Consider the following 6,320-nt stretch of genomic DNA (forward strand, 5'->3'; position numbering starts at 1 on the left):
TGGGTGCCAGGGAAAACTGCTGGTGTTGGCAACCTCTGGCCTGTGTCATGAAAAGCTGCACCTGTTGATTTTTATTGAGCATCCCAGAGTGGTTGGGGCAATCCAGTCAGATGGGTGGGATACAAATATCATCATCATCCCCAGGTAGATTGAATTAACAATTGAATAAATTGTTCAAAGCAGCATTGGGAACCATTTCAAAGCAATACCTACCCTCAGAAGACCCTGCCACAACAGCTGAGTTAGCGGCCAAAGGCCTGCTTGAACAAAAATAGTATTTGCCTGCCAGGGAAGGGAGAGCTGAGGGGGTTCAGCCTAGCCTCCCATGGAAGGGAGTTCCACAATTTGGGGGCAACCACTAAGGAGGCCCTCTGTCGTGTCCTCACCAAATGTGCCTGTGAAGATGGTGGGGACTGAGAGAAAGGCCTCCTCAGAAGATCGCAAAGACGGTTGACCTGACTCAACATCAGGCAGCTTTCTCGGTTGTGGCGTTCTTCATAGTCCTCGCTTGCCTCATTTAGCCAATCTTTCACCACCTTGGTCTTGAATGGCATCCAATACCCGCTGGTAATTTTATGTGCGGTTTCTTCCCTGTCCGCACCTCACAGTGTCGCACCTCAGAAAACCCTGCCTTTCATTTGCTGGAATTCACGCAGTGAGAATACCAAACCCTGCTATGTTTTGGAGAGAAGCAGCTGAGGAATCCTGGAGCCTTCCTAGAAATGAGACGAGCCCCCCCCCCACCTGCTACTATTCCAGCTGCTCTCTGACATTTCACTCCCCTTTCCCTATGGGGGGGGGATGGGGAGAATGTACTTCCGAACAGTGCAGCCTAGGCTGCCACTGGATCCATGGCTCAGACCGGTTTTGACTGAAACGGAGGAACCTGTTGAAGCGATTTGCTGAGGGCATGCGGATACCATTGTTCTCTGTTTACGGGAATCAACAGTCTTCTCTGTGGGGCTAACTAATGAGATGGGGTGTTTACTGGGCTGGTGGATCATGCCAGAAAGGCATTAAGATGGTGTGGGTGGTAATTTCATATTGAGAGGGATTAGGAGAGGAGGTGGTGTGGAATCCTCCTCAGTCCTTAACCTCTCACCAGCTACCTTTTTTCTCCAATGTCCTTAAAAACGAAAGAGAAAGAGTCCAGCCAAGAAAAAAAAGTAAGGGGAGGAAGTTAAAGCATAGCTGTCAGCCTTCCCCTTTTTTTGCTGGAAATTCCCTTATTCCAGCACCGTTTCCCGCTGCTATCCTGGATTGTTAGATATACCGTAGACTGTCCCCCTGATCGACAAGCCCTAGGCTCTGTGGTTTAATCCTTATTTTTAAATCCGAAAGTTGAGAGCTATGACTTAAAGGATGGGGCAAGGGTTCAATAAGCCCTTTCCTTCACTGACCTGGGCTACATACATACATACATATTATTATTATTATTATTATTATTATTATTATTATTATTATTATTATTACTACAACATTTATATACCACCTTTAACTTCCTAGGAGCTCAAGACCGTGTATTTGGTTCTCCTCCTCCCCATTTCATGCTCATAACAACCTTGTGATGTAGTTTAGGCTAAGAGATGGTGACTGGCCCAATGGTCACCCAGTGAGCTTCATGGCTGAGTGGGGATTCGAACCCAGGTCTCCCAGGTTCAACACACTAACCATTATGCCACACTGGCTCTCACTATATGTTTTGAACACATTCCACACATCCCATCCCAAAAATCATGGGAACCGTAGTTTGCCCCTTACAGCTACAGTCATCAGAACGTCCTAGCAAAATACAGTTCCCATGATTATTATTTGGGGTGGGTGGGGCTTAAATGTATGGTGTCATGAAATCTCACCACTCGAGACCCAGGATGGGACATGTACAGGAAAAGGTACAGCCATGATGATTTGAGGAAAAAGGTAATTTGATTTAGACTTGTTTGTTTTGTTTGTTTAATTAACTTACGTGGTTAATTTAGGCTACATGTTCATGGAGGTTTTTTTTTTTTGAAAGAGTCTGTAAGTGCTTCTAATAATTTAATGGCATGTCTGTTTATAGGAAATAGGTATTTGGGTTTGATTTCCTCCTTCAGGTACATTTAATTAAAGTTTGCCTTGTTTTTAGGCTGCTTGTGGACTTCCAGGCCTTCCAGTTGCTGAGCTTCAGCCGTTGAACACTCCCCAAGTGCTTTGGCGTGAAAAGCAGCCAGTTGTGAATGGGAAGTGTGTGGATTTATGAAAGAGTAGTAAAATGCTCATGTAATTTCTTTAACCTATGGCCCAGCTTCTGGAAGCAGCAGCCACTCTGCTTGTAGTCGGAAGCTTTTGTAGGAACTCGGCAGCTGCAGCGATTTCAAGGCAGGACAGCTAAGATCCACAAAGGACTCGTGGCAAGCTGACCCCTAAACACTCCTATGTGGGCTTCCACTGCCCTGTGACTGCCCCTGTGTCATAGCCTTGTCCCCACTTCCATGTGTTCCTAACTTTGGGATAAGCTATTAAGCTTTCTCCCACTCCTGCCCCTGCTCATGTTGAATAGATTTTTTTTCACCACTCACCACAAGCTTTAAATGCCCCTGCAGCCTTAAAGGTAAAGGTAAAGGGACCCCTGACCATTAGGTCCAGTAGTGACCAACTCTGGGGTTGCGGTGCTCATCTCGCATTATTGGCCAAGGGAGCTGGCGTACAGCTTCCAGGTCATGTAGCCAGCATGACTAAGTCGCTTCTGGCGAGCCAGAGCAGCACACAGAAATGCTGTTTACCTTCCCGCTGTTGCGGTACCTATTTATCTACATGCACTGGTGTGCTTTCGAACTGTTAGGTTGGCAGGAGCTGGGACCGAGCAACGGGAGTTGACCCCGTCGCGGGGATTCGAACCTCCGACCTTCTGATCGGCAAGCCCTAGGCTCTGTGGTTTAACCCACAGCGCCACCCGTGCAGCCTTCCCTGGATGCAAATAGCAACCTCAGATAGGCAATTGTTGTTGTAAGTAAGGATTAGGACAGGGAGAGGATGAGTTAAACTCCCTACTGTTCAGGCTTCCCCTCTGCCACTAATTACATGAAAAAAGATATGCACAGTTAATTGCATTCATGTAGTTAACCTCATTATCTACTTTAGGCTAGGAATGATGCTAGAAGGGTTTGCTTCTAATGTTGTATTGATGCTTTTTTTTGGTGGGGGGAGTGTGTGTGTGTGTGTGAGAGAGAGAGAGAGAGAGCTTTGAATATGGTTAATATAGTTTGTAAGACAACAGGAAATGACTATCCTCCTGGCCCTATTTTTTTGAGTACAGTACATTCGTCCCAGATATTTCTAAGGGTGAAAAAAAAGTACAAATATTTGAACATGAATCATTCTTGGAGTCACGTCAAACATCATGGCAGATTTTATTTTTTTCCTAAAAATGTTTTAGAATCTGATTCTATTAATGTAACACCAACCCATACATTTAAAGCACATGGCTTCCCTCAAAGAATCCTGGGAGTTGTAGTGCACACCTCATGGAACTACACTTCCCAGTACCCTTAACAAACTACCGTTCTCAGCATTCTTTTGCAGGGAAGACATTTGCTTTGAATATGTTGTGTATGCAGCCAGAGTCTCACTGAGTTTTATGGGACTTGCTCCCAAGCAAGTATCCCTAGGATTACCTGCATTAATCTTATCGCGGGTTGATAAGAGATCTCTTTGTCTCACAATAAAAGACTTAGTGTGATTATTTCACTGTGTACCTCCAGTCCAGAGCTTGCTATTCCATGGCTGTTTTGTTAGACTCCCATCTAAAACAACTCCCAGGAAAGTTGTGAGCAGCGGTGTCCCTTTCGGTCTTGCAAGCCCCTTGCACTTCCAGCCTAAATCAAGGGTTGGATGGCTGACCTTTCATACGGACACGCTTGTTTGCTGCATGTTTCTGTATTGGACCCCAAGGAAAGTGTGAAAGGAGGGGGGGGGGCTCACATGGAGGCAGACCTCCTGGGATAACGCCAAGTCTGCTGCGTGTGTTTGATGGCATCTGTCTCTTTTTCTTCCTTCCCCTCCTCACGCTTGAGAATACTGGTGCAAATGCTGCAGCAAATGCCGCGTCTTTTCTTCAGACGACTATGTGTCGCGTGTGAATTAAAGGTTCCCTTGGCTTACTCCAAAGCGCGGAGTAATTCGCCGGGCGATGCCGGCTTTAGCCGATAGGTGGCGGTGCCCCCTACCCATTTTCTGCGGGATGCTGGCGCCAAGGGGATGCTGCTTATACCGCCAGCCTGGTTCTCCAGCGCTGGGCTGACGTCATCTTCTCCCAGTGCAGAGAGGGTCCCTCTCTCGCAGAGATTTCCTCGCAGCTGCAGTTGGCAATGCTGGAGCCTGCGAGCTGCCAGATTGTTAGATGTGCGTCCGCTGGCTGCCTTGAGATCCCGAGGAGCTCCAGCCGAGGACGTGCCACGCAACCGAGAGCCAAACCGGCCGCGCCATTTAATTGCTCTGATTGCCTTTTCAAAGCGCCCTTAATGTATTGCTCGCCGCATGTTCTTGACCCCCCCCCCGGGGTTTGGCTGCAGATCTGAAACCCAGTCCTCTGAGATCTCGGGCAGCGGAGTGGGGGGGGGGGGGAGGTCCTACCTGGCCGTGATGCAACGCTCCAAAATACATATAATATTTTTGGGGGGGCGCGGGGGGAAGGCTGAGGTTAAGGGGCCCCTTAAGGAAATTCGAAAGACCTCTCCCTTGACTCGCCCTCCTTCCTTCCCCACCTTTAAATGTAGTAGTAGCGAGGAGGGAGATCTAACAGGTAAGAGAGACCTCCCCTTGGCACCAAGTAATTCAGGTCCTTAATGTAAGGGGCTGGGAGATCGTCGTCCCGTCCCCCCGATGCTTTTTTTTTTGCACGCCAACTGAGAGTCAAATGTGGGTTAGAAGAGGGCTGGGAGAGATGATCTAGCTTGTTCTTGTTTTCAGGGGAGCCAACATACTGGCAAGCAAATATCTGGAGTAGTATTGATAATTCGGGGGGCGGGGAGCGGGCAGGGATATCCCCTTCGCCAGTACTGCAAGGGACCATACATGTATTGCATCCATCCCATCTTGCTGACTAATCCCTTCCTTTGGTTTATTTTGGGAGGCTGGTCCAAGAGGGCAAATGGGGGCACTCGCCCCAGCTGGCTCGACCTTCCCCATGCCAGCACCTTTCTGTCTATCTGCCTACCTCCTTCCTTCTAACCAGCCCGGCGGGGGGGGGGCGGGAGAAGGACACTGGCTGTGAGCTTCCTCCCTCCCCCGCTCCGTGCTGCCCCTTGCAGAGCTCGGCAGGGCGGGTGCATAGCTGCCAAGTTATCCCTGTTTTTAAGGGATTTTCCCTTATGCTGAATAGGCTTCCTCGCGAGAAAAGGGAAAACTTGGCAGCTATGGGCGGGGTGGGGGGTGGGTGGGACGATCCAAATCCGGAGTCCTGTCGCTCCGGCTCCACCTGCGACTTGGGACCCCTGCAGTGGGGCCAAGGAGACGAGTTAGGGGTTGGTGGAGGGCTGGGGGAATGTCGCAGGAGGAAGGATAGTGGTGGGTTGTGCGGAGGAGGGGGGAGGTTGAGCAAAGCCGTCAATCATGGCATAGAGATCCAGGAGTGTGTGTGTCCGGATGCTGCCCAGCGGTTTGCGGGAGGGAGGGCTTCTCAAGGATTTTTTCACTCAGGAGATATAGCTCCACAACACACACACACACGCATCTATTTTGTATCCGCTCTCCTGCCCGAATGAGCAGAATCCCTTCTCTGAGCTGACATCCAATTTAGCAGTATCCCTGCTGGCTCAGCACGTGAGGGGGAAACCGAATGCCGGAGCTATTTTCAACCTCCATAAATATTCATCTCCTTCAGGGAGCCAGGCTTTTCTCCTGCTCCCCCCCCCCTCCGTGGAGTAAACCAGGCGGCGGTGGAGGAGGAGGAGGAGGAAACTGGAGGGGATGCCGGGATTTCTGCACCCACTTGCTCTCAAAAGAAGTCTGCTGAGCTATGCTCCTCGCTCTGACATCTCCAGCTGCTCCTTCGAGGAAGGAGGGAGCAGACTATGATGAAGCTACAGAAATTTTCCTCCGTTTCCTCCCCTCGTTCAGCTGATGCCTCTCTGTGGTCTTTCAGGCCACAGAGAACAACAGGAGCTGCCTAATAAGGGAGCTCGGTGAAGTCATGCACTTGACTGGCCTCAAAATATAGGCTGGGATCCTGATTTAGGCGTGCATTCAGCAGGCCCACTGAAATCTGTAGGCATGCTGCTCCTCTAAGTATGGCTGTGTTTGGATGCAATAGCTTATTGTAGCGCACAGTATCAAGCATGTGT

This window comes from Zootoca vivipara, chromosome 13 (assembly GCF_963506605.1).
Source record: "Zootoca vivipara chromosome 13, rZooViv1.1, whole genome shotgun sequence".
Classification (NCBI taxonomy): domain Eukaryota; kingdom Metazoa; phylum Chordata; class Lepidosauria; order Squamata; family Lacertidae; genus Zootoca; species Zootoca vivipara.